This window comes from Micromys minutus, assembly GCF_963924665.1.
Source record: "Micromys minutus genome assembly, chromosome: 22".
NCBI classification, from domain to species: Eukaryota; Metazoa; Chordata; class Mammalia; order Rodentia; family Muridae; genus Micromys; species Micromys minutus.
The window spans coordinates 19,031,754-19,056,007 of record NC_137957.1 but is presented as its reverse complement, the minus strand read 5'-3'; the positions used below and the strand labels follow the sequence as shown (position 1 = coordinate 19,056,007).

At 39.5% G+C, this 24,254-nt stretch overlaps 1 protein-coding gene and 1 pseudogene across 2 annotated transcripts in view; one reads left to right on the top strand and one right to left on the bottom strand.

Annotated features, from left to right (window-relative positions):
• Positions 1 to 24,254, bottom strand: part of TRHDE (thyrotropin releasing hormone degrading enzyme) — a gene marked incomplete at both ends in the record, with an annotated part of 372,282 nt that overhangs the window by 307,632 nt on the left and 40,396 nt on the right. The window lies entirely within an intron of this gene.
• On the top strand, positions 10,017 to 10,266 carry LOC308434897 (small nuclear ribonucleoprotein F-like; annotated as a pseudogene). Its single transcript has one exon. The product of its transcript is annotated as a small nuclear ribonucleoprotein F-like (transcript).

The following is a 24,254-nucleotide window of genomic DNA, read 5'->3' as shown; positions in this document are numbered from 1 at the left end:
GGCCAGTTCTTGAGCTGGAAAGGGAAACTGAATACCAGGAAAGGATGCTCCGCATGGCCCCTCCCTGTTCTTATTCGCAGATAACTGATAAAGATAATTTCAAGATTAAGCAAGATTCTACTGTCTGATGGTTTCCTTTGCTTGCTCTATTTTATGATTAAAGGACAAAAAGAACTGAGACAGTATAGCATCAAGTACTAAGCCAACCAGAGCCACAAAGTTTTCCTCAAACAAAGAACAACAAAAAACCGGGTGTGGGGCAAAACAGCATAAAAGGAATTGGAAATCAACCTCTGAACTTTAGTTACCAGTGCTAAAGGAAGATTTAAAACAGAGAGAGAGAGAGAGAGAGAGAGAGAGAGAGAGAGAGAGAGAGAGAGAGAGAGAGAGAGAGAGACAGAGAGAGAGAGACAGAGAGAGAGAGAGAGACAGAGAGAGAGAGAGACAGAGACAGAGACAGAGAGAGACAGAGAGAGAGGGAGGGAGGGAGGGAGGGAGGGAGGGAGGGAGGGAGAGAGAGAGAGAGAGAGAGAGAGAGAGAGAGAGAGAGAAAGAGAAGGCTGTTTCTGTGGTAGAAATACAAACATACATTTTAACAAATATTACAAATCTTTCACCGGCTCCAAAATCAATTGCCTCCCCCACCCCACAATAAACGCTTTTCCTCCCCCTATGCACATCAACAGCCATCTCTGACTAATCCAGTGTGCTTATTTCTAAGGAAAATCACAATGAAATTACAAATTCTGCTTCTCTCTTGAAGACGTGTTAAAACTCTTACCCCACTTGCTCAGTGAGCATTTTTAAAATAGTGACTCACAAACCTATTCTTAACAGAGCCAGAGCTGGAAGGCAGACACCCGGAGCTTATCCAAGGCAGCTCTGATTTCCAATATTCTTCCCACTCATCAAACAACTGTCTTCAATTTTTGGCTCAAAAAAAAAAAAAAAAAATAACATGGTCACCCGAGGAATAAATTAGAAAGTCTGAGTTTCCCGAAGATGTTTTACTAAATCTTTTCCTCAATTAAACTCAACTGCTTACTTGAAACCCCCTACCCATGGGGCAAGCTCACAAGGCTGTGATATTGTCCCTTCCCTGAAGTAGTTGTTTTATAGCATATTAGGATTTGCATGAAGGTTCTTGTCAGGCAATAATGATGGAGGTCACTGGAAGAGATAGGAAAGACCTAAAACTTACCTACTATGGTACTGGGTACCAAATCTTTTGTTTTGAGCCCTATCTTCCCTATGTCTCTAGCCTATTACAGAAAAGGCAGAAATACAAAATGCCTAACACAACTGTGATACCACAAAGGTGTGAAGAATGATTCATTTGAACTCAGTGTACTCAGCACAGAAACCGAGTTCCCCTAAACTACATCTGAAATGGTATTCCTAGGCCATACAGTGTGATGGGATATGCACCCTGAAATATCCCACTCTATGCTAGAATTCACCCTGCAAGAGAACATAAAGAAAATGCTATATAGTTGGCAAGCCCCTCAGAAATTTGCACTCAAGGCCTCAAGTGAGACTGGATTTGGAAAATGACGCTGTTCTTGTCCCTGTTCTGTCATGAAGGCTAGAAGTGAACCCTATAGCTACTCTTTAAATCATTTTTACTGAAGAAAAATTCTGGCAAGAAAGGAAAAATCTACAAATGAGTAAAGTGTCAACCGTGGCAATTACATTGATGAATGATTTGCTGAACAACGTGTTACACGGAGATTTTGGCTCTCTGTGAGCACAGTTATGTTATTACTTTATGCAGTCCCCTTGGAAAGCAATCTGGGTAGCAGAATCCACACTTGCTCTTCTCTCTCCACCTTCAAAGGATTTTTAAAAGGAGAGTAATTGGGAAGGCCGTTCAGAAGACTCTCAGTAAGGCCAAAGTGATACCCATTCTACTAGGTTAAAAAAAAAAAAAAAAAAAAAAAAAAAAAAAAAAAAGTCAAAAGGATGACTTAATCCCCAAACAGCTGGACCATAAAACGTCACTCCTCCTCATGTAGTATCGCTTAAATTTGAATTATCTACTGCAATATTGCTTTTTGGTGGGAAAAAAAAGACCTCTTTGTTTCTTTAGTAACAAGATTATCAGTGGGATGTCTGTCTAGCCTTAGAAGAAAATATATTACAAGACGATCAAGATTCAAATAGATTATCCCCACATTATTTCTGGGGAATATGTTTTAATAGCTGTAGTGATTTTTAAAACCACAGAGAGCACAAATCCTTATGTATATACCATTTTTACCTACACAGTCCTAGCAATGATAACATTCGCTTATAAATCCAGCACAATAAAGAGTAAGGTAAGGAAAGTAACTTACTAAAGCTCTTAATAATTTCAATGAGATCTCTTTTCTTATGAAGCCAGGAATTGTCTTCCTTTCTTTCAGATTTAGACAATTTTAAAGTTCTCTTTAATATATTCTGCTCTTGCATTCTGGAGTCATCATTAGGTAAACATTGGTAGCTCTAACACAAGTAGTATGGTATTTTTGCAGTTGATCTAATATGTAGACAGCTATCCATCTCTGAGAAGGTAGGTACACAAAGAATCATGTCTACCATATGCCCAAAGGGGCTGTGTGTATGTCTAACGGGACAGAATGATTGATAGATTTTTTGTCACCCTCCCTAAAACAGCATGTAATTTAAAATTCATAAGCCATTCATTTGTCTTTTCATCTAAACTTCAGACCAGAGTTGACCTTGGGTCATTGGAGTTTCTGAAATCAAAAATGCAGATCCGGAAATGGTATGAGAATCACCTCAGTTCAATGCCAGGTCCATCCCATATATGGAGATACTGTCTCCTGTTCTTACTTCAGGGCATATCCCAACTACTCAGGATTGAAAATGATTTACTAATAGCATAGGCAAGACAGATTCCAGTCTCTGCATCTTATCAGTGTGATTCCTGAACTGGCATCTGCTGAATCCCTCCCATATACATCCATCTGTAACTTAGATTTTTTTTCAATCCTTGTTTTTAATGATGGTTCTTAAACACTTTAAACCTCTTTTTTAGCCCACCACCCACCAGAGGTAGTAGAAAAGAAAGGATACAGGGGAAATGGACTTGTTTAGAAAGGGTTCTTTGGAGCAACTCCTATCTGTCTTGTTCTGAAATCAGCAGCTCAGTTCACAGGTAATTAGTGGCACGTTAGCCTTGGCACAAATCAGCGGGAAGGGCCAGGGCCAACAGGAACGCCAGGAAAAGTTCTTAGTTATGCCTCTCTCAGTGAATCAAAGATCAGCGCCAAGACCAACAAGCATTGCAAAGCTATCACTACTAGCATGCCAAGATCAGTGTCCATCACGGACCACTGAGTCCTTTCCCTAGTTCTTCCAGACTGCACACATCCTCCATGGGTCCGTCTCAGCCACTGTCTTGCCTCAGCATGTGCATCCATCTCCCGAGTCTGAGGAAGTAACAAGAAAGCGGGGCCACACCACTAGAAGTTTTTTGATTCCTTTCTTTCTATGGAGTCCCAATAAACGGAGCTATGCAGTGTAAGTCAGACCAATACATGAGTGCCGTTAACGGAGAATCTTCCATCACTCGCCCTTTCTCATGCTTGCTCTAGCAGAACATACTTTCACTTGTGTCTGCTTCGGTAAGACATTCCTTCGTGAGTCTGCCTTAGCTTTTCACCTGTGTCTACTTCTGGAAAACACTCCTTCCCATGTTTACCCCAGCAAGACACCATCCAACACAACCGATTTCCCAAAGATCCCTTAGGTTTCCAAATCACCCATCCATTTTTATTACACACATCAAGAAATCGTAGATAGGAAAAGTCACCTTTACCACATTTGTGAGCACCTTCTTCATATCTCCTTGGAACACTGTTTCTAAAACTTGGCTTCAGTCCCCTTTACCACTCTTTTCTACCCCAAATGCCAACCTTTTCATGGACTTTGGAACTTCAGAACTTCAATGTTTCCTTAAGCACCTTTATCCTAGCTGTAAATCTAATATTAAAACATCAGTACTTTTAAGTAAACCATCAGAAACTGTATTGGCTAATTTAATCTGTATTCATTTCTCTGCCATTGATTAGTTTCACTGGACACCCCCTGAAATTCCTTGCAATGATTTTGAAGCTGGAAAAGGAAGGCGAAACTGGTACGGGAGCGAACTCCCCATTACTGAGGGGTCAAAGCAAGAACCTGTCATCTGGGGTGTATTTTGTTTCCCTTTCTTCCTCACAAGTTCCTCTTTATTTTGGTCACTGTGAGAAATATATTTATTTCAGACTGTCCTTTACAGACAGTGATGATTTCAGAGGGCAACACAGTGGAAAACTAAATTATCAGCTGTCTCCCAAATATTAGTGGCCTTGGAACCTTGATTCAGTGCAGATTCTGACACAGCTGGACTAGAGTGTAGCCAAGATTCCACATTCCTAACACACTTCCAGATGGTACATAGTCCTGATATTGCTGACTTGTAAAGTCTCTGGTCTTTTGTATTTCTTCCTTGTGCCTAGCCAAGGGACAGGGCATCTGGACTACTAACTAGTTAAGTAGTAAATGCTCATTAAATATATGTAAAGGAGGCACCAACACCAAGTAGTGGGGCAGGCTTTTGTTGTGCTGTCTGATGACCTGGGTTTAATCCTGGAACCTACGTAAAAGTGGAAACATTGAACCAGCTCCACAAAAGCTATCCCCGTACACACCACACACACACACACACACACACACACACACACACACAATTTTAAAATCTGTAATTAAGAGGTAATCATATATGTCATAACCAAATAAGAAACATAGGTCAGAATGTATTTATCTTATTTCTAACCAAGAAATACTCGAACTCCGCCTCCCATCCTCTCAGTCTGATCCACATTTCACTCAGCATCCTCACCCCTCTGCTTTCCCACATGCTTTCCTCTCACACTGAGCCATTTTATTCTCACTGCATGTACGCTACCACCTAGAAGAGAACCCCACGGAGCTTTCCCTTGCTGTCACAGGCCCAGATTCACCTATCATTTTGCTTGCAGTCCCAATTCTTCCACAGAATCCTGTCTAGCTTTGCCATCTGTCCTTGGTACCACTTTTCCTTAGAAGTCTGTGTCTAGCATTCATTTTGTGAATTAGAAAGAGAGGAGAATGACAAGTGAGGAGGTATAGAGCGAAGATAATTAGCTCACCAGTAGCATACGAACGAAATGTCTTTCTGTCAAGGCAGCATTACACCGGGAGCGCCCGTAGCCTAGTATTGCGCCATTCTGCTAAGTTAAAATAATCGAGCCTATTGCTTAGCTTTTCCCACTCATTTCTTGGCATTATCACAAGGACAGGTCAAACCACTGAGTCAAGCTCTGTAATAGGACGAGGCACTGGGAAGAAGTGAGGTTCTTTGGTGAGGACACTGGTTAGAGAAACCGCTATGCTCAAGTTCTGCCCATGGTTCCACTACCAGTCATATCTATAGATTTCGATGAGTCGTTCACCTTGCAGGAAGCCACGCCTCTGCACTAAAGGGAATGAGTGACATGCTTAATATAATTACATAATGAATAATAAAGGTAAGAGATGATAAGCAATGCCTGGCAAGCATCAGATGTTCAGAGCCTGCATCTCCAGTGTTACAAGATGTTTCAGAGTGCCTCTCAACACCTGGTCTTCAGAGTGACAGGCACAGCATGGGCTGGAACACTGTTACAAGTGTGCATTCCTGGGCCTCGGTCCAAGCTTCTCTAGTGCAGCCTGGAAATCTGTGTTGACACAAATGCTCCCTTGGAGTCTGCTGTGCACTGTGCTTTTTTGTTTTGTTTTGTTTCTTCTTTATTTTGTTGATGCTGCTATTATTTTATTAGATATTTTATGTGTTTGCACTTCAAATGTTACCCTCTTTCCCAGTTCCTCTCTCTCCCATGCCCCCTCCCCTGATTCTATGAGGATGCTTCCTCTCCCACCCACCCAATCCCACCTCCCCACCCTGGCGTTTCCCCTACACTGGAGAAATGAGCCTTCCCAGGACCAAGGGTGTGGAGCTGTGACTTTAAACCCTCTGAGCTGTGTATCCAGCCCAGGAGAGCACATCCACATTGTGGTTCTTACAGTAAAGAAGATGCGATTTCGTTTTAGTCTTAAAGTGTTTCTTTTCTAGTTCTTTTAACACTAAAATCCCTTCCCCTGGGTACTGACCGTTCTCATTTCTTCAGTTCAAGAAACTGCCTACTGTCAGCTTCCGAGGGTACCTCAAATGGTCACAGAAAATATTTAATTGCACATCCAAAGACCTAACTAAAAGACCCATGAGTCTAATTATGAGCTACTGACCCCGGGCAGCAGAAGGGCTGACCTCAACCCTCCTCATCACTGAGAACAGTATCCTAAGATGAGTACTACCGAATAGCTCCAACGCCAAGGATTCCGAACGCTCCGCATCGCTGTGGTCACTCAGAACGCGCAACTCCAAATTGCTTTGACTTTCCAGAGCTTTGATTTTTGGCTTTCTATTTTTTTTACTCTCCTTTACTTTTATTTTTTGAGACTAGAGAGCGGGGGAGGGGAAGAGCTGCTTTTGTTTCCTTAACAGCACACCAGTAAAACTTTTCCATAAAATCTGTGTATTGCTCAAGGCCAGACCGTTAAGCAGCTGGGGCATTTTTTGGGCACTGCCTGTTACTGATTTTATTTCCTTTTCACTGCACTTGCAAGCAAGTAATTTATCTTTAAGTTAGCAAGCAAGAAATGGGAAATAAAAGAAATATGTTTTATTTAAAGCAGAGTTTCGGTCTGGGTGCAATGAGGGAAATGGACACAGCCCGGGCCGCTTTCATGTTCATAACTTCACACTGACAACAGAACCATTTATCTTTCTGGGGATCCAGCTTTCATCTTTCATCTCCCTGCCTCCCTCACGCTCCTCTTGCTTCCTCCTCCCTCCCCCGGCCCCTCACGCTGGCATGTCCTCCAGTGTGCTTGAATTCATAGAAACAAAACTGCTGGAAGACGGGGCAAATGGTGCTTCTGCGTGTCCGGAGTCAGGACCTCTGCTTCCTCTCTGGGGAGTTGATGGAGGATGACTCCGCCATCATTTCATGGGGAAGACCAGAGAGCTTCTCTTTCTGTACAAATGCAACAAGGAATAACCAAAGAGCAAGTCTTCACCACTGAGCCTTCTTGGAGCCGAGATACATGACCCTACCAGCTGTTAAAGCCTGCCATGACATCATCAAACAAAATTGGAAGCATAAATTTCACCCCCAAACTGAAGATATCCATGTTTTTTTTAATAAAATATATTTCTGACTTTTAAAACATTACATACCATGGACTTCAGAGACTTTGCAGGAAAAGGTATTACTTTACTAATCTAAAGGACAAAAGTGGCCCATTTATTATGATTACATGATTGCTCTGATTTCCAAAGGTCACGGAGACTTCCTTGCAGACTGTATATTTTCTAATTGCTGAGTAATATTTTTGTTATGTCAATATTTAATGGCTGGCTTATCTGAAGCAGATGAACTCCATCCATACTACTGTGTATTTAATATCCACAAGTAAGAATTTTGAATTCTCCCATAAAACTCCTACTTTATAGTAAATACACAAATAATAGTCATTGGTGGGCTTTCGTTTGTATGGGTCTTTTGCTTTGTTTGTGAGCCAGTGCTTGGCTTAAGCTCATTATGTAGTCGAGGGTGACCTTAAACCCTTAATACCCTTGTTTCTAAGACCTGTGCTGAGATTACAGTTGCGTGTATCAGCATGCCAAGGGCTAGACAATGAAACAAGGACCCCATGCATGTTAGGCAAGCACACTACCAACTGAGCAATATCTCCAGCCAGATAATCACCAGTTTTCATATATACCTCCTATTCATCCCACTCCATGAGGATGGAATAGATGCTGGACATACCGCTAACTAGAAATCAAAACTCACGGCCAAAGCAATGAAACATGTCTGCTTATATACAAATATTTTGTAATGGAATTAATGATAACTTTATAAAATTTTAATGTCATTTTTGCCTTTGCTACCTATGTGTTCACGTGACATCAGAGGAACCAGAGGATGAATTATTATTTTTAGCCTTCACAGAGGATGGTTATTAAATAAATGTTTGTTGGATTTACCTATAAGGATAAGGCCCCCGAGGCAGGCAAACAATGAATGAAATATTTGCTTGACTTTGATGGTACCAATTTGCCTTCAAAACTGTGGGAGCTGAAAGCCAGTAGCATGGCAAGAAAGTTAAAAGAAACTTTTCTTCTACAAAATTACTTCCTACTACATAAATTTATACCATGTCAGCAAAAATTTCTGGGCTTAATCCACTTAGGATACACAGTCATAGTTTTGTTTCTCTCTCTCTCTAAAGCATTGTGGAAATACACTAAAATATCAAAAATGTCTAGAAGAACAATGTTCTGTACGCTCTTACAAACTCCCTTAAATCCTAAAACACAAATTGCTCTCCTGTTTTATTTTTCTAGGATCATGAAGAATCAAATCATCAGTGTAAGAAAACCCCTTTAACCAAGATTTAGGCTTATCAACAACTATTTCATGGGACAACAGACTTCACTTCTCAGCCTTCTGGCTAAGATCAGGTACAAAGAGAGCAATCGAAAATTCGAACGCTGTTTGCGTAACAAATGTGCAGATCAAACACAAATTTGAACCACTGAATTTTAGTAAAGTGACTTACCCCAAAAAAGAGATAGGTTACAGATTATGTGACTACATATGAGGTGTCTGGGACACTTGGCTCCTAACTGAATTCCCCTCAAATGCCCAGTCTGCCCTCTGCAGGGTGTAACCCAAATGCCAATTTATAGGAATAGGCAGGTTCAACAAAGTAGCAGCAAATTGATAAAGGACTTGAGTATTTTAACTCTGGTCTAAATCATTCATAACCTAACATGACTTAAACCTACCACACCAGGTTTCTCCTGCTGGTGCGCCCAGACAATGTAAAAGCACATCAATACCCACCGTTCTGAGTGATGGGCACTGACTATGCAAAGGCTAAGCAAAGGACAATTACTGTGACTGGCCTACTGTCTCTGCACACTTTTCCAGCAAGAAAACTGAGGATGAAATTTGTGAGAGACAAGGGACAAAGAGAAGCCTGAGCCGAACAAACTTCCCAACCAATCTACGGAAGTCAAAACTCCTTCCTCTTCCGTTTATAGTCCAACTTGTAACCAAAAAGCTCAGGTGTTAACTTGTGCTTCCTCTCTGCTTCCTGCTTTCAGAATTAAGACCTCAAAGGAGAGAAATTCCTAAGAACTGGTTTCATCTGGGATTTAAGGAGCTTCAAAGGAATTCTTTTTTTTTTTTAACATTCAAGTCTACAAGCAGAAAAACATATTCCTAAAATGATATGTAGCATCTCTTAATTATGATGTTAGACGTTTTCTCTACTGTCCATGCAATTATGAACCCAGGGATGAACTCGGAGGAGCAAAGCCTACAGATGCTCTGACTGGGTCGGTGTACTCGACTAGATGGCCCATTGGAGTGCACTGGTCCTGCTATGGATCTAACCTTACGTATGTTAATAAAAAGGAAGATTTAATGATATAAAAAGGACAATCATTCATCCCTTCGCTTACTCTCTCAGCCAGTACTTACTGACTTAAGAAATCTTCACTGTATTTTTTTAATCTCTGGTCAAACCCCCCAGGTCTTTCTGTTCTACCTCATTTTCTCAGAAGTCTTGCTCTTTCTTAAGGGAAAATAAGGAAGACTGCTTCAACTGGCCTTCATTCTCACTAAATGGAGATTCTGTTCTGTCTCCAACCTCCATGTCTTCTTCCTTTCTGGATATGTCAGTTCAATACATTTTCTGAAGTATATTTTGTTTTCATGAAAGAACAATATGATAAAAATAAAAAATACCGGCCTTTTGGTGGCCATTTCTCTTAGTGCCGATCCATTTGGAGTGCCAGTAGCTGCTCCAGTCACGAGGGGCGGGCAGCAGCGGGATAGGTGGCTAGTGGGGTGCAGCGCTCACGGGTTTTCACGATGAGTTTACCCCTCAATCCCAAGCCTTTTCTCAATGGCCTACAGGAAAGCCAGTAATGGTGAAACCCAAGTGAGGATGGAGTACAAGGGCTACCTGGTCTTGGTTGATGGCTATGTGAACATGCAGAATACAGAAGAATACATGAATGGGGCATTGTCTGGACATCTAGGTGAAGTTCTAATAGGGTGCAATAATGTCCTCTAAATCAGAGGTGTATATGAGGAGGAAGATGTGGAAATGAGAGAATAGAATCTTGGGAAATTTATATATATATATATATATATACACACAATAAAGATTTGGGTTTTTTTTTCCAAAAAGAATAAAATAAAATAAAAAATACCTCACAGGAGTTTTTTAAAGTAAAATGATCGATATTATTTCTTTTTCTGACCTATAAAGGTGTCCTGCAAAGGAAGGGAAGAAACTACTTAAACAATTCAGTAACTTTAGAACTTAGAGACAGAAGGAGGAAGGGGGGAAGGAGGAACGAAGAAGGAGAGAGAGAGAGAGAGAGAGAGAGAGAGAGAGAGAGAGAGAGAGAGAGAGAGAGAGTTGGTTGTCAATACCTTAAAGCTTATAAAATGGTAAATGAAAAAAAAAGAGTCCAAAAATGGTTACCAGAGACTGGGTTAGTGAAGAGAAATATGCAGAGATTGGCCAATTAGTACACAGTTATAGCGCATACAAGGCATACAAGTCATACATTCCAGTGTTCCTTTATACAGTGAAGTGATTACAGTTAACTATATTGTGTTGCACATGTTCTGAGCATTCTCATAGACAGGATATGTAAAGTAAGGAGACATGCTAAAAAACATGGTTAATTATTCCATTATGCACACACCTATCAGGGCATCATACTCAGCACTAAAATGCGTGTCTCTTTAAAGTATATTTAAAAAAAATTCAATATGCTGAAAATTATGGGCATCTACCAAAATTATAAGAGTATACTGCAAACAATGCTCATAATTACTTTTGAGAGTCAACATTACTGTTGCTTTTCCTGGCTCTACTATTTCTGTGAAAAACAATCCTTCATTTCATTGTTTTTTTTTTACTTGTTCGCAGAATTTTTTTTCTGAAGCATCAAATTCATCTCCTTAGTTTTTCTTTGCACGATGCTCTTTGGTGCCCAACATTGTTCATTGTTTCGCTGGCTCTCTTTCCCTAGAACTTTTTCCCTCTCTAAATGTGGATAAACATGTAAAAATGCATAAGTTTTTAAAGATTAAAGACAAATTTCTTTAGTGGGCAGTGCTGTAAAAGATACAAGTGTTGTTAAGAAAGAATCACAACGTGGAATGGAACAGGAGAATGTTGCCTTATGATAAAGGAAATGAGATATAATTTAGAATGAAGTATATTTTGAAACAGCAATATCATATCTGTATATTAAATGTACAAAATCTTTTCCAGGTTTTAAAAATTAAGCAAATGGCTATAGAACAGTATTTTATACCAAAAAAGGACCTCCATTGAGGTTTCTTATTTTCTTTAAAAATTAGTTTCATTTTCTTTCAGTGTATTCTGTTCTTGTGTTATCCTTGAGAGGAACAGTTCAGCTCAGGATATCCCAATTGATAATCTGCACCTCAGAAGCACAGCTTGCTGGCATCTGCTGTTTTATCAAGCCATGTTCAAAACTCAAGACACACCCAGAGTCTAGAACAACTTTTGTGACAACTGAGAAAATATCATTAAAGAATAGTGACCGATCACTTTGGTTTCAATGTGCCTCTCCAAGAATTCATAGGTTGAAACTAGGTCTCTAAGTTCACACCATACGGTAGTTGGAGGTGAGACCTTTAGGATATAATTAGGGTCAGAGGATGTCATGAGGATGTGTTCTCTCCATGATGAGATCAGTGGCTTTATTGGGTAAAAAGAAATGAAATGATATAAACTCTTACTTCATTTTTGCTTGTCACTGTATGTTACAGCAATGAAGCTCTCCCCAGGCATCCCCACCTTAATCTTGGACTCACAGCCTTTCTAGCTGTAAGAAACTAATTTATTTTCTTTATAAATCCTCCAGTCTCAGCTACCCCATTGTATCAGCACAAAATTTACTTAGACAATTATCCATGAGCTTAATTAAGACAGACAAGGTGAGGAATTTCTGTAACCCCAGCCCCTGGGAGACTCAAGGATCTCAAGTTCCAGGCCAGCATACACACCCAGAAGATTCTTCCTCAACGGCAAAAGAACTGTACAGAATAGAACTAAATAAGGTATAAGGGAACCTTCTTTAACACAAAAATTTAGCAATGTCATTAAATCCTGTGTCAAAACTCAAAGGAGAAAAATATTTTATCTTTCAAGAAGTTTTCCTCCATATATGATTCTTCTTTGTGGAAAACATGCCATTCTCTCTGATTTTGATTTATCCACGGTGATCCTGCCACCTCTAAAGATGTCGCAAGTACAGAGTTGTTTCCTTATCCCACTGGGGTCTGACCTTCCCAGCCGAGCTCCTCATTCTTTTTATAGCAATTCCTCTAGATCTAGTTTTACACTAGCCTATGTCTCACTGCATTAGGCAGGCCGGAATTCTCATCCTGATTTGTGTGTGACTGCACTAAGACATGTTGTCCATTAAGGCTCATTTTCCAAGCATTAACATGGAGCTGTTGATTATAGCTAATGGCTGAACAAAGCTTACCTACACACATGCACACGCACACACACACACACACACACACACACACACACACATGCACAAATTAAAATATGATAGATAGCTATCTTACAATTAGCAATACTAGACAAAGTCAGCACTGTACTGAGAATCTCATGCTAAACATGAAATTCTTCACAGAAAATCTCAAATACAAAAAAAATGCAGCACCTCCTAGGTCACAAAGGAGACTCTTTACAGTGTAGGCACTTAAGCAAGGAGGCAGCGAGTCCTCTTTTGACTTAAGCTGGGGACATTCATATAGCGTGATTAGGATTTTTTCACTATTTTCCAAGCATGGTTAGAAGACTCGATAAAAGTAATTCAAGTATTGATTTTAAGGTTGTCAACAAATTTGAGCAAGTAGAAGATCAACCAACCAAAACCCTCCAGCACTCTCAGGAACTAAAATACCAACCAATGATCACACATGGAGAGACCCATGGCTGTAGTTCCATGTGTAACAGAGAATAGCGTTGTCTGGCATCAATGGAAGAAGAGGCCTTTGGTCCAGTGAAGGCATTATTTCCCAGTGTAGGGGAATACCCAGGCACTGAGGTGGAGATGGTGGTTGGGAGAGGGAGCTCCTTCATGGAAACAAGTGGAGAGAAAAGTGGAGATTGGAGAAGATAATATTTGAAATGTCAATACAGAGAATATCCAATAAAAATTGGGTATTAGTGAATAATAAGGATTAATTAATAACAAAGAAGATTGTTATATAGTCTGAACCACAATAAAAATTGAGTAGCCAAGATGTACAGCCTGAGGTACTATGAGGATTTTACCTTTTGTTTTTGTTTTTGTTTTTTATTATGACATTATGTTATCTACATTCAGGCAGAGAACAGCAACATAAAGTAAAATTGTACATTATTTACAAATCTTTATATGTTTTGCTACTTTGTACTTTATACCTACATTAGCCTTTCATTCTAAAGCTCACCTGTTCAACGCATTTATACCGAAGGGTTTCTTTTCTAAACAAATCTGAATACATTTAGAAGACAAGACAGTGCATAAGTTTAATGAATACTCACTAGGGAATAGTCTTCCTAACACTTGGAAAAATAGAAGCAAGTGTGCTCTCTAAAACAGAGCTTTAAAATATTTTTCCTTAGATCGAAGTAGCTTCAAACACAGGAGTTTGAAAACAGAAAATGAATACATAAACCAAAGGTCAAAAGTCTTATGAAACTTCTTGTGAACAATTTTATCTCACTCTCTATCATGTCAGTTGTCCCCATACGCCTTACATACTGAGGACAGCTGTGAATGAGGCCTCACGGGTAATAATTAGCCTACTTAAAACATGAGACTTCTTTTTTGTTAATCCTTTGACATACATGTACAATGGATTTTAGCCCCTGCCAGGCTCTGTTGCATATCTTTGTGGGCTGGCTTTCCTGCTGACCCACTTCCCCCAACGCAAGTCACCCTCCAATTTTCATGTCTTCTTCCAGCTTGTGACCTGCTGAGTTCAATGCCTATAAAGCATGACAGGGGGGTCATCTACTACAGCATGATTTGCCCGAGCATGAAAGGGGTAGGGCTGAGATCCCCCAGCAGAATGGTTAACTTATCAGTGAATTACCACTGAAACAAAGGACACACATATGTGTGTGTACACATATACATCATATGCACATATATCATAAACATATACACATACACCTATTTACATATCCATATACAATTGTAAGAGTCTAGACTGTACTCTGTAGATGACAGTGGTATATTCCAGTGTCCCAAAGTTGCACACTTGTTAAAGGTTTTTTAAATTTGAAGTTGTCAAACTTACAAGTTTCAATTAATTACAATAGCTCTAGTTGTCTGAATTCTCTTGAGAACATCCTTTATGAGACCCATCCCCTATCCTCTCCTAAAGCCATTAGCTTTAGCTTAAGAGCCCCTGCCTCATGCACAGGGTATTTCTTTCTCCCACTAGCCTCTGTTTCTACAACTGCCTAGCATAGCTCAGGGGGTGGGGGATGGACAGAGGTCATTTTTTTCCTACTGGAAATTTAAAGATAAGTAAAGCATTCTCTTCTTTTACCAATTGCCCAGACTAGAAAAAAAAATGAAACAGAAGAATAAGAATTGTATTTCTATTTTTTCCTTCTCTTTTTCTTGCAGCCTTATCATTTGCATTGGCACTTAAGGTGCTGATTTCTGCTCTACACTCAGGCAAATATACTGGTAACCAGTTAAACATTTACTGTAAATTTGAAAGTAAAAAAAAATCGGAATACAATGTGGTGTTACAGTATACATATGCAATACACACTGGACAAGCCAGCAATTAATGTTTTTATCTATTTATCAGTGTGGTTGGGTATAACGAGTAGAGCTTTCTAGCTTCTCTTATATATACAATATTATTATATGACATATAACATAATAAATGTAACATACTATAATTATAGAAAACATTATGAACTACAGTCTCATTGAAGGCTGAAGAACACTCAACCTGATTGACTCTATCTAATTGTGATTTTGTGATGAAAATGTTACTTAAGAAGAAATTAAACCTTTCACACAAATCAAAACTTAGATAATAATCACATCACTAATTTTATACCTTACATATGCTTCTGTGTTATCTAATTCAATCTTCATAATAACAATGAGGTGAAGTACTTTCTGTCTCTAACTCCCAAAATCTAAAGCTCGTGAAGATGATTGGCTAGCACAAAGCTATCTAACTAGTAGTAGTAGATAAAAGGATAAGATTCAGCCTTCTTATTTCAAATCCAGAGTCTTGTCTAATACAACCTGTATATGAATAGAAAGGATGACATAATTTTTTACTAGATTGCACTTTTAATACATCTTGTCATCAAGGTAAAAGTCTGCAATGTCAGGAACGTATGTGCTGCTTTTGCATTCCACACTGAAAATCCAACTTTGCTTGAACAAATACTTTATTCCCACTACTGTCATTGCTACAAAAAAATATACATTTTTAGAACCAAGAAATGAATCTGTTGATTATAACACTAAAAGCTACAACAGTAATATAGAATAAGAAAAAGCATAAAAATATAAAAGTCTGGACTGTAGAGATACTTCAGCCGATAGAATGATTGATATACAAGCAGGAAGACCTGAGTTTCATCCTTAGAACCAAGTTTAAAAAGCCGTGTAACGGGAGAGATGGAGAAGCAAAGAGAGGTGGATCTTCGGTACCAGCTGACCAACACATCTCGTCAAATCTGCAAGTTCAGGCAGTGACAAGCCCTGTCTCAAAAAACCCAAGGTGAATACCTTCTGATAAACCACCTACAAGAATGACCTCTGGTCTCTGAATGCACACATATGTAGAAACACATACACACACACACACACACACACACACACACACACACACACACACACATACACACACACACACACACACCTTGAGCCAGTTTCAAACACAGTATATGTATCAAAATTTATATGTAATATATATATATATATACACATATATATATATATATATATATATATATATATATATAATTGTATATCTTGGTTTTCACTAATCATAAATATGATGTAGTACTGAGAGGGAACAGAAAATCTACACAAGCTGGAGAAGGTAGATCACATCAAGGGAATGGTGTTTTCCAGACACAATAAGACAGAAGCAGATAGGGGTTTACAATAGTTGTGACAGAACACACAGGGCCTATACAAACTAGACAAAGTCCCAGCAGAAAGGGGACAAAGTAGATACAAAATCCCACCCCTTGGTGGGAAAGTTATTAGCATTTGTTAGGAACTTGTCTTGGTGATATCAGTTCATGTATTCTACTGTACAACAGAGAAAGCCACAGTACTAACTGAGAAACATGAAGTGGACTAAATGAGAGAAAGAACAAAGAAATAAGGGCATAATCTCAAAGTTGGATGAAAAAAAAGAAAGAAAGAAACCAAAAGTGTTGAGGGGTGCTAAGGGGAAAAGCTAGGAATGATGAATATATTCAAATTACATTGTATTGGTTGCTGTTCTATTGCTGTAGAGAGATACCATGACCAATGAAGCTCTTATTTTAAACAAAAAAAAAAAAAAAAAAAAAAAAAAAAAGTATCCAATAGTTTATTATCATCGTGGCAAAAAGTATAGCAGCAGGCATAGCTGAACATTTACGTCATGACCCACACACAAGTAGGCAGGCAGACAAAATGACATATAGCCTGAATCCTCAAAGCCCACTCCCTACTTGGAGGTAGTCACATTCTGCAAATAGGCCACACCTCCTAGTCCTTTCCAAATAGTTTATCACCTGGAGACCAAGCATGCAATTAGGTAAGCTTATGGAGGCCATTCTCTTTCACACCAGCACATGTCACTCCCTGGCCCCATAAACTTGTAGCTATGTCATAACATAAAATCCATCTAGTCCAACTTCAATAGTCCCCAGGGTCTTTCACAATGTTCGATGAGTGAAATTCTCATAACAAAAAAGTTATCAAAATATTTAAATAAATGTAATTCAAATTTTGAAATAATATAAAATATATATTCGCATTTCTTCATGTAAGTGTGCATACACATACAGGTTTTTATATAACTACTCACCATGCAATAAAATGAAAACAATTTGGCAGACCAGACTAAAATAACTGACAGAATTACATGCACAGGAAAGTAAAAGCAGAACAGCTAATATAAGACCATAGGCATTATCTGTGTCATAATTGTATGCTTCAATTATTAGATGCCTCAACAAAAGCCATGCATTTTTTTTCTTCTGTGTCCCAGAAGTCTGTGCATAAAAGAACATCAACCATTCGGTTAAGCATGTCCTGACAAAAATAAAAATGTCATCAATATCTGAGAAAAACTTTCTATCCAAACACCCTCATAAAGTATCCTTTGTGTCATATAAAGACAAATTTTCATGGCATAAAAACATTAAATAAGATAGTGAACTATGATTCTTACACATCTCAAATGAACGGACATAGTGATGTCAGATCACAGTAAAAGCCGTCTATGAAAATACAGCAGAATACAGCCCAGTTACTTAGAAAATCTGAAAGTGCGATTAGTGAAAATGAGTAGATGAAAGATGATACATAGATTGACAGACAGATGATAGATATAAATGCAGATGGTAAATGGATATATAGATAGTAACTTTTAGATAGATGGTTAGTAGACATATATTGACAGATAACTATGAAATGGTAGAGAGAGATGAAAATTGATCAAAAGAGATAAGAGATACTGAAAGATAATTACAAATTATTGACTGGTAGATAGTGGTTAGATAAATATATGATCATTGGATAGATAATTGATTGATAAATGATAGCTACATCAATACATAATAGACAAATATGTAATGTATGATAAACAGGATAAAGTAGCATTATCTAAGAAAATGTCTTAAAACAGCACAATTTCCAGACATCTCATACATACCACATTTTCCCATTCAGGCATAGGTTAATACCTGTACATAAAAGACTGTCAGTTTAAAAATCTCTGAAAAATATCTTGGCATGAAAATAGTTTATAGTAGTTGACAATCAGAGCAAACCTAACATCTGACAGTCAGCTAAGGTAGACCTAGGTTTGAGTAGTACTAATGAAAGAGTCTTCCTAGTCCTAGAGAGTGAGACCAAGAAGAATCAGAGGACAAGGGCATTGGAACTCCTCCCTCACCTAGATAGTAGGTCCCTCTTATGAGGAAGATCTACAGCACTTGACCACTCCCTTGAGTCACAGTCTTGTGTTATCAGCAGGATGCCCAACTTTCCCATCTGCACATGTCTGTCCTTAACTGTGTTTTTCTATTTCTGTATTCCCAATCCTCAGTGATGACCTATCTCCCTGCTCACTTGTCCTACAAAGAACAGAGGTCAAAACATCCTATTGCCTGTCCTTGCCTTAGCTCACTGGGACTCTGCCTTCTCTCCACATCTGTTCCTACCTCTCATCTGCCTTCCAGAGTCATCTTCCTCTGACTTTTCTTCCTTCATTTTAGTAAACACCCTGAAAGAACATCAATAGTAGTATTAGCACCTGTGATTGAACCTCTTCCAACACTAGTCACTGTTGGATGTATTTTAGTACATTTTCTCCTGTTGTCCTTATAACCCTTTGCAATATTCATAAGTTCCAATAATTAAGGCACAAAGAAAATAATTTTTCAAGTGACATTCCGGTAGAATATAATGGAGCCAGGATATGAAAAGGCTTCAGCTCAACTCATTATTAGAACATCTAACCACCACCAAAGAGAACAACAGCCCCTGATACCAGGGAATGGGAATGTCACTTGAGACTAGCAGTACTGTTCTGTGACTGGTAGAGACAATCTCACTGGGCACCTGCATCAGCCAAAGTCACTGGTAGTGACAGAACAAAGCCAACACCAATGTCTCTACCTAACTTTGTCTAACCATTCACACAAACTCATTGCTTATTGTTCAAATGACAAAAATACCAAACACCTCTTTTTCCTAGCTCATTTGACTTCCTGTGGCATCTTTGACAGTAAAAGGCTAAGACCTGCTCTGGTCCCCCTTCCCTTAAATAAAATGTGTCTGTATACCACAATGTGAAATAAACCCTGTTCTTTGATACACCTAAATGTAGAATGAACCGAAATCTGCTGAGGCATTTCTCATATGCCCTGACCAGGACGTCCCTTTTGAATACTTCCATTATTAAATCAAGCACTGAATCCAACTTGAGCCATTAAAGATGTGCTGCTGGTAACCTTTGTCTGAAGGACATTAACAATACTAGTTGTCATACTAGTATTAGGAACTAGTAATACTACTAATACTGCCCCTAACATGATTTTTCCATAAAGAAGACTTTGATTGCTACCAATATCAACTTAGAAAGTCCTGTCTCATTGAAGGGAAATCCATGGTTCCTTCTCAAGGCTCCTTATTAGCATGTTATTCCTTCTGCACCTCCACCCAGCCACCCACCTTCCGCATCTCGCTTTAGCCTCGTTCCCCTGACATTCCACAGCTTGATCCTTGCTGGTGTTCCTCCTGGAGTCCAGTCTACATGTTTGGTCCGGCAACCTTTCATGCCGTGCTCTGTGCACCGCCACTGGTACCCATCCCTACATACCGACACTCCTCACACTTGTTCCTGTCTGTTGGGACCTTCTGAAATGTGTACTGCAAGCTAATGTCACTGCAGTATTGACAAGTAGACCAATTTGCAGGTGGGACAGGGAATGGTGAAGCCCTGGCGAATCAGTTCAGAGGCCTCATCAAAGAGGTTGAGAAAGCTACTTTAGCCCTACCACACTGGAAAAGGAAGGGAGTCCCCACCAGACCTGGAATCTTCCCCATTGTAAATCCTAGACTCTGCCTCTTTTCATTTCTAAGTTATCCAGCCTAGTCTCTTGTTTCAGTGGGAGGAATGCAGTAAGATGCCCACAGAGAACTTTCTATTGGCCATCCCCAAATTCTCAATTTGCCTGCTTTGTCTGCTAAGGTCTCCAGACCCTACCATAATCCCAGCCCCAGGCAATCAGCAGTGAGGCTTAATAATCATCAAGAGGACAGGATAGTAAAGTTGATTCCAACCACTTCCTTGTTTTATTAAAAACAGGCAACTAAGGTAAGCTTCCTCAAAGCGAGGGAACGAGGAAACTCAGTTTCTCTCATCTGAAAAGAAACGCGGTGATTTTTAACACCACCCAAAGTTGTCACAAGAAAAAACACAACGTGTGCTGCTTAGAAGGTGCTGAGTGAATGGAATATTCTGGGGCCCAGCAGGGCACACTAAATGCCTCTTCTGAAAGCCATCTTCATGTTGAACGGCTGCTACAACTTTCTTTCCCTAGAACTCAAGGGCTACTGAATACTAAACACCACTCGATGAGTCATCGCAAGACAGGTAACAAATACAGCAGAGCATGCTTCTCTAATCAGCTGGAGCGAGGATAGACTACAGCCGCGGTCCTCGACCTTCCGGATACGGTGACGCTTTAGTGCACTTCTGCGTGTTGTCCTAACTCCCAACATAAAACTATTTTTGTTGCTACATCCTAAATGACTTGGCTACTGTTATGGATTGTAATGTAAACATCTGGTATTTCTGATGATCCTAGGCAACTTGTGCGAAAGGATCAATCCACCCCAAAGGGGTTGTGACCCACAGGTTGAGAACTCCTGGACTACAAGAATTCTTAGCTTTGTAAGTACATAAATCAAGAGGCCTTCATATAGAATGGAATAGCACGTGCGTGCACCGACGTGAGTGAATTTTACAGGCATGTTATTAAGGAAAACAAGTCAAAGGCACTCACAAAAACTTAAGAAATACTCCAACGTTTATTTACAGCACGGAACTGAAAGGCAGAAGGCACTTTGGGGAAAGACATGAATTCAGTGACTGGGAGGTCCCCAGAAGAGGACCCTAGCAGATGCCGGTGATGTTCAGTGTGTTTGACTTGAATTAGCAGCTTCTCCTCTGTTTTGCCTTGCAAAAAAAAATTCACTTAGACAATACACGTTGGAGCTGAGAACTTTTCCGGGTGTATATTTTAGTATAAATATTTCTCATTAAAAAAATGATAGCCAAAGACATTATCTATACCCTGTGGAAGCCGCTAGGCTCCAGTGATATCTGCTCGGTGGGTAATGCACTCCCTTTTCAAATGAGAAGGATGCGGCCGCATAAGTAACTACCCCAAAGTCATGTAACAAATCATGACTCTGAACTAAAACCTGCAAGAGCTGATTTCTGTACCAGAGCTCCTGATTTATGTGTATATAATGCTATTCCAAGCAAATACATCAGTGCTGTCTGAAGAAAAAGAGTTCCCTGGATCTGTGCACTCAGAAGCAGGAATAGAATATATTCTGAGAAAGGCTGCTCTTTGGCCACATCCCGGCTGTTCACCGCCGCTGGCAGAACATCCTTTGAATTTTTGAAAATTTGCAAATCAAGGCCAAGCCTCAATCTGCAGCTGGCGCAACATATTTCTACTTGAAATGAAATTCGGTTGTATTCTCCCCTCCCCATTAAATTCCACATAAAAGGGGGAGAAACGCTGTATATCCATTTAAAGTAACCACCATTCTAAGGCCAGGCAACCCAATTGAGATGCTGCAGAAAATCAAAAGACAAGATGATAATGCCTTGCCACAAACTCTTCTTTTACTTCCAGACTGAGAGGCTGCTCAAAACAAAGGAGGGGAATCAGGAAGACAAGCCCCTCCCAGGGGAGAGCATGCAAGGTGGAAGCCAAAGGAAGTTGTGTGTTGGCCCCTCTCCTTTCCACCTCCACTTCCCTACCCTGGCAGCGTTCAACAGCAGTTCTGAACTCCTGCTACCAACCCCGTGTCTGGTACAGTACCACTGCAGATGCACTTCCTTTTCCTTTTTTTTTTTTTTTTTTTAACTTTGCAGATCTGTTCAGGTACAAAGAGAAAGGGTGGGTCCTAAGGTCCTAAGGTTGGCATCGTCATACCCTGCAGCAAGTTTAAGTCTTAAGTGTTTACACTACAGGGGGGGAGTTCCAGCTCTGCATGACTAGGTTCTGGTTAAAATGCACAAAAAATCATGAGTTATGGCACAGATGGCTGCCCGGAAATAAAAACAAACAAAAAAATAAACAAACAAACAAACAAAAAATCTCAAGTAGGTAAGGATTTTACAAAATGAAAACTTCCTGCTCCGTAAAATATGACCACCTCGAGGAACTTATATAAGATATATTTTGTTCTTTTTTTTAACTGTAAAATAATTTTAATAAATAGAAAGCAGCTTTTAGCCTAGCACTTGAGGTACTTTCTAATAGCAAGAAAATCTAAGGTAAACATTTATTTTCCACACATAGCTCATGCAAATGCAAGGCCTGCCGCCAAGGCCTTCCAACTCCTCAGCTGGATTTTGTCTTTGTTTGTTTTGTTTTCTCTGCATAAAGGACACAGTTACCCTTTAAATGGAAAAAAATGAATTTTTTAAAAACTAAGGGTTAACATATTCTAAATAAGCTATAAGACACCATTTTAGGTAAATTTCATAAAGTGACCTGCTGAATAAAACTGGCTTTTAATCAGATTCATCTGATAAATTTGCATGGAAGTCTTGAATTATATTAGCAGGTATTTAAGGTTCAGGAGCACAAGCTAAATACCAGCCAAGAACCCTAAGTGCAGCGCTCTTCAAAGACCTGCATTAGATATAATATTTCTAAAATCTTGAGTCTTGATTTTCAGCATTTAATCAATGGAATGAATTTTCAACATTTAATTTTTTTTGATTGAAAAGAAAAGAAGAGAAAGGACAAGTTGCTAAAGTCAGACACTGAAATCAGTCACCGGGCGTCCCCATTTAGGACAACTCCCACTTTTCTTTGCTCATCCTGCCATTAGGGAATGAGCTTCCTCTGGAGTTCTCTGTACCACCACAGGGGCAGAACACCACGATGTTCACACAAGATGCAACTATGGCACATACACACTCATTTTTCCCTCAGTGAAATTCTAAGATCCACGAATAAAATTATTTTCATATTCATATATTGTGCTTAGAATATCTAGAGGACAATAAACTGATTTTTATTGCTAATTCATCACTGTAATTTTGCTACTATTATGAATCTTAATGTAAAATATCTGTTTTCTGATGGTCTTAGACAACTCCTATGAAGGGTTCGTTGAGCATCAAAGAAAGAGGCCTTGACCTACAGTGAGAACCACTGGCCTAAAGCTTTATATTGCAAGGAAAAATTATAGTGAAAGCGAAGAATTGAGTTGAATTGGAAGAATAGAAGCTGAGTGAGAACCAGCAGGACCAACAGAGACTCTAACAAATTGCAAGGCTGAAGAAAAGATTTACTTAAAACCCTCAAAATTTCATCAAACTGAGCACAGGGACCCCAATAGAGGAGCTAGAGAAAGGACTAAAGGGATTTGCAACCCCATAGGAAGAACAATAATATCAACCAACCAAACCACCCTGAGCTCCCAGAGACTAAACCACCAACCAGAGTCCACATGGAGGGACCCATGGCTCCAGTTGCATATGTAGCAGAGGATGGCCTTATCTGGCATCAATGAGAGGGAAGGCCTTTGGTTTTGTGAAGGCTCAGGCAGGTGTGGGAGGGTAGGAGCACCCTGATAGAAGCAGGAGGAGGGGGGATAGGATAGGGGGTTTGTGGAGGAGAAACCGGAAGAAATATAACATTTGAAATGTAAATAAATAACTAATTTTAAAAAGACCCTCAAAAATTAGACAGTGTTTCTTCACACATGACCAACTCGGGACGCAACAAAGAGGGTGAGGAAGAGCAACAGTGTTGGGGCTTTCACACACTGCTTTATGACTTGGGCAATCTTGAACCAAATATTTTGCATTGCTTAAAAGCTGAGGTTTACCTGGGAAGCCTAGTGCCTGATTTCGGTGTCTTCAGTTTTTAAGCAGCATAACCTTAAAATTTTTCACAGAATTATGACCTTTTAGTTTATCAATGTTTGAAAAAAAATAATAATGAAACCTGGTAAATGTAGCCTACGGGAAAATGTGTTCATCTTCTTTGTGAGTCGGGTAACGGGAAGTACTTGTAGGTTCCCA